General features: G+C 56.7%; 1 pseudogene; it reads left to right on the top strand.

Annotated features, from left to right (window-relative positions):
- Positions 1-313: 313 nt before the first annotated feature.
- LOC148162904 (histo-blood group ABO system transferase pseudogene) lies at positions 314-1,122 on the top strand (annotated as a pseudogene).
- The last annotated feature ends 3,919 nt before the right edge of the window (positions 1,123-5,041 follow it).

Here is a 5,041-nt window from a genome sequence, read left to right as displayed (position 1 = left end):
TTTGCCCAGGAGCTCAGCACAGGCGGAGTGTTCCTGGCTCCAGCATGCTGACTGTGGGGCTGCATGGGTTTCCAGCCTCCAAAGCCTCAGGCTCCCCTTTGGAAGACAGGCTGCTGATGACCCCCATCTCGGGGAACAGATATTAGGGAGGTACTGCTGGCAGATTCCATCAGGAAGGTCAGGAGTTGGCTGTTGCTTAAAGCAGCCCAGGGCCCACCCCCTTGAAGAAGGTGCACATGTCCATGGCCCCCAACTCTGGTGTCCTGCTGCCAGCCTCTTGCAGTGACCCTCTTCCTGCCCTGTCCACTGCCCCTGTGGATACGTGGTCTTCCTGGAGCTGTTCCTGCAGACACCAGAGAAGGACCTCATGGTAGGGCACGGGGTCAACTACTAGGTTTTCACCAATCAGCCGGCTGCCGGGCCCCGTGTGCCCCTCCAGGTAGGCCGAAGGGTGGTGTTCCTCATGGTGGACACAGGGTCACTTACTACGTCTTCACCGACCAGCTGGTTGCTGTGCCCCGTGGGCCACTCTGGGAGGGCCGGAGAGTAGTGGTCCTCGAGGTACACGGCATCCTGCTCTGGCAGGATGTGTCCATGCAGCACAGAGCAATGATCAGCCGCTTCCACGAGCAGCGCTTCTTCTGTGACGTGGAAGACCAGGTGTGCGTGGACGTGGATGCGGGAATGAAGTTCTGGGACCATGTGGGCATGGAGATCCTATCCCCCCTCTTTGGCACCCCACACCCCGTTTTCTACTGGGCAGCCCATGAGGACTTGAGCTACGAGCGCTGGACACAGTCCCAGAGCCACATCCCCAGGGACCAGGGCAACTTTTACTACATGGGGGCCTTTTTTGGGATTTGGTGGTGGAGGTTCCCCGACTGACCTCAGCCTGTCACCAGGTGATGGGGGTCAACTGGCCCAATGGCATTGAGGCCGTGTGGTCCGATAAGTGCCACCTCAAGAGGTACCTGCCAGGCCACAGGCCCACCAAGGTGCTGTCCCTGGAGGACCTGTGAGACCCACGGCTGTTGGGCTGGCCGCCCCATCATTCCCCGGGTCATGAAGAAGCTGAGATCCATGGCTGTGCCCAAGAATCACCAGGACACCCAGAACTCATGAGGAGCTGTCCCCAGAGGAGCTGTGGGACCTGCGGTATTGGGCTGTCCCCTGAAGGACCTGTGGGACCTGCGGCTGATAGGCTGGCCCCTGTCATGAAGAAGCTGAGATTCAGGCCAAGCCCAAGAATCACCAGGACAAACAGAACTCATGAGGGGCTGCCCCCAGAGACCATGCAGGACCCATGGCTGCTGGGCTGGCCCCAGAGGACCTGCGGGACCCGAGCCTGCTGGGCTGGCCCCCCATCATTCCCTGGGTCATGAAGAAGCTGAGATTTGGGCCATGCCCAAGAATCACTAAGATACCCGGAACTCATGAGGGGCTGCCCCCGTCTCCATCAGGAGGTGCTGCCTTGAGCGGAGCCATCAGAGCAGATTCCTACTTCTGTCCCCTTGAGGGAAACAGTGGAACCCAGCACTGCTTGCACGGGCACGCCAGCGCCCCAACCACTCCTGCGCACAGGAGGCCTGCTTGGGGGCATAAGTTCCTCTCTTTGTGGTCACTACATTTTGATCATTTCTGTGTCCTTTACAGCTGTGAACGGCTCCAGTTTTATATCAGATGTTTTTCTGTGTCAATGCTGAGCAACCATCTTAAAAAGAACAATTGAGGGAAAAGGTTTTCTCCGTGGTTCTAAACAGAAATCTCCTGTTGGGGCTGGGAGCAGTCCTGTAGCAGCCATGGACCAGAACAGGTGCTGGCCGGGTCTTCCCTCCCAGTCCTTACACCTCACCGCGGCCATGGGGCTTCAGGGTCAGGGTGCGCCGAGCCACCTCTCAGACCCCCCAGTGCCCTCGCCACCAGAGTCCTTGGCCGTGGCCACTAGCACGGCTTCCAAGAGCGTGGAGTCCCCTGGGCAATATAAGGTTCCCGCCTTGGTTTAAATGGCTATTTCTGTGCTGGTGTTTGTGAAATGTGGGCACTCGCTCCGTCTGGATGTGCGTCCCCTTGGGATTCCTCAGTGCCCACCAGTGGGTTTGCACTTGTGCACTTTCTCTGGACCAGCTGCCTGCACTGTGTCTTAGCAAGCATTTACTGAGCTCAGTCACCCAACAAGGGGCAGAGCGTGAGAGCGAGAACTAAGATACAGGCTCCCTGCTCCTGGGCCCTCCAGGGACTCGCGATGGCCTCGACTTCCTGACTCCTTTTGTATTGTGGTATAATGGACATACAGCTGATACCATGAAGCATGTTTCAGTGGCAATAAGTATATTCCCTGTTCTGCACTGGCTACCTCTGTCCATCGCCACAATGTTTTCATCATCCCAAACTGAACCTCTACCCACGAAAGCCTAAACCCCATTCTCCTTCCCCAGCCCCAGCACCCAGCAGCTCCTTCCACCTCTGTGAATGGGAGTGCTCTCCATCCCTCCCAAGTGGGGTCCTCCGGTGTCGGTCCTTTAGGGACTGGCTTATTTCACGTAGCATAATGGCCTCAAGGTCTGTCTCTCTGAGCCTGAACCTGACCCACTTTCCCCCAAAAATTGTGGCTCAGCCCTCTCCTGTCTGAGCCGAACCTCCTCAGTCCCCTCTGCTCCCCTCACTTTCCTCCTCAGCCTGAAGATGATCCCAGCCAGTCTGCAGCTCTGAAGACCTGTTCAGTCCAGATGCCAGGCACATAACCCGGGGGCCCCGGTCCTCACCTATACCCCATCTGTCTATGTCAGGTGCCTGCCCCCCTCCCCCAGCTGACCACCTGCACCTCCCACAGGTGTCCCCATCTCAGGAGAGGGAAACACCAAGTCCAGACCCTTGGAGTCCTCTGGGACTTCTTGCTTGCTACCAACTCTCCCAGTAGTGAAGTGGCTACTGGAGGACATTCAATGTCAAAAAGATTTAAAGGCATACGTGAGTCTCTGCTGCCTAAGGCAATGGATAACAGTTGGGGCAAATAGAAACCAAGCATAATCACAGGAAGAAAGGCTGAGGAATGAGGAGCTTTAGGGAAGAAGGGTCTGGAAGCTCTGACGGCCCCTACCTGAACTTCAGATGCTCTTCAGTTACTCCGGTGCCTCTGGTATCTTCCTGGAAACCTGACATGGCTGTTTTCAGACAGCTCGTCCAGCAGTACCCTCAGTTTCTGGGAGGTGAATTTGCTGGAATCCGCAGGGTGTCCTGCTGCCCCACCGGGATCGCGTTTTGAAGGTGCTTTGTCCGGGCATCTGAGGATGCTACAATGCCCAGAGGCAGGTTTCCAGAAAGCGCACTGGGGTCCGTGGCATCCTACTGTTTTCGAATCAAAGCCCTGAGATCTTTAAAATGCCAGCAATGTTACAGCATGGGCCAGAAAAGCAAATGTCCCTGTGCACCCAACACCACCTAAACTATTGGGCATTTCTTGTCACTTGAGCTGAGCACAAAGGATTGGGAGTCGGGGCTTGAGGAGGGTCCTGGGCCAGACTTTGTATTTGGGAGACAAAGACCATCCAGACAAGCTTATGCTGAGCCTGAGGAGGGGGGTCTGTTTGGAGACCCCAGTTGCAGGCACTGCTGTCCACGGATTATCCCTCAGCCTGCCCCAGTGCACCTGCTGCTGGGGGAGAGCCTGCCCCCTCCTCTCTGCCTGAGGGCTCTCTCCTGTACCAGGTGCCTCTTTCCCTGCGAGCCACTGCCATCCTGCAGCCTGGGAGGGTGGACACCCTGAGTTCCTCCAGCTACTGGGGGAGCACCTGCCCCCTCCTCTCTGCTTGAGGGCTCTCTCCTGCATCAGATGCACCTCCTCTCCTGCCAGTCACTGTCAGCCTACAGCCTCGGTGGGTGGATACCCTGACAACCCCCAGCCCGGTGGCCAGAGCCAGTGTGACATTGTTTCCCAGCAGGCTTTTATGCCATGTCGCCACAGTGCTCACTCTCCTCCTGCAGGCTCACTGTGCCACATCCTCCCTCGGTCTCCCTGGGCCCAAGTCTTCTGCTCGCGGACCATCCTTGACCCAGGCTCCACACGCTGGGACTGGGAGCAGGTTTCTGGACCTTCTGGAATCTCGCTTCCGTGCCCGTGACATGGGCACAGTCCATCCTCACAGACTGCACAGAGGAGACCCAGCACAGGAAAAGGCAGGCCACTACAAGGGAGATGGCAAGTGACCCCAGAGGGAGCACACAGTCCTTGCAAAAAGCACCAGGCTCACAGGACCCAGCATAGGATGTGGGCGTCAGGCCAGGGGGCACAGGGAATCCTGGAGGGGGTGACCCTGTTGGGGAGGCCATGGAAGGGTCCCAGAAGAAGCAGGAGACAAGGAAGACGACAGGACACAGCTTCCCAAGGAGTTTGATGGAAGGATCAGAGAATTGCAGAGACCCTTGGGAAAACTCAGACCCTGGAGATGTTGGCTGAAATGCTGGCATTTGGTCCGAAATGTTGGGTCACAACACCGCAGTCGACACTGGATGATTTAGTCTTTGTTGGTTCTAGGAATCAGTAGGTATCTGCCAGTGGAACTCACATTGCATGAAGTCTAAGATATACTTACCTTTCATTACTTTTCAGGACTAGATTTTTCTAGAGGAAGTGCTAAGTTTGGGTCTTCCATTCTTTTCTTTGTGCAACTGGCCTGTGTTTTCAGGAGCACATTCCTTGTGCTCATCACCACTCCTAGCCCTGAGAATTGCCCCTGTCTCCATCTCAATGTTCCCAGGGGCAGGGTGGCAGGAGGGGTGGGTCTCAGGAGGGGCTTCCCAGATCCTGTGTCCCGGATGACACCGGGACAGTAGCTGCAGGGCATTCTATCATGAGGACTGGGACCATGCATCCCATCCATCTCCTTGGGCATTAGTGTTGGTCCATTCCCTGCTCTCTCCACCACCGCTGTGATGAACACTCCTGACAATACGTGTGTGAAAAACCGAACCAGAGTTTCCGAGGTTGAGTCCGAGGCTGAGGATGGGTGCACCTGTGGCCTGGGATGGGTGCTGCTCACTGTTC

Source organism: Eumetopias jubatus, unplaced genomic scaffold (assembly GCF_037043125.1).
Source record: "Eumetopias jubatus isolate StellerSeaLion01/CBP00866 unplaced genomic scaffold, mEumJub1_p1.0 scaffold_12, whole genome shotgun sequence".
Taxonomy (NCBI): domain Eukaryota; kingdom Metazoa; phylum Chordata; class Mammalia; order Carnivora; family Otariidae; genus Eumetopias; species Eumetopias jubatus.
This window is presented reverse-complemented; position numbering and strand designations above follow the sequence as displayed.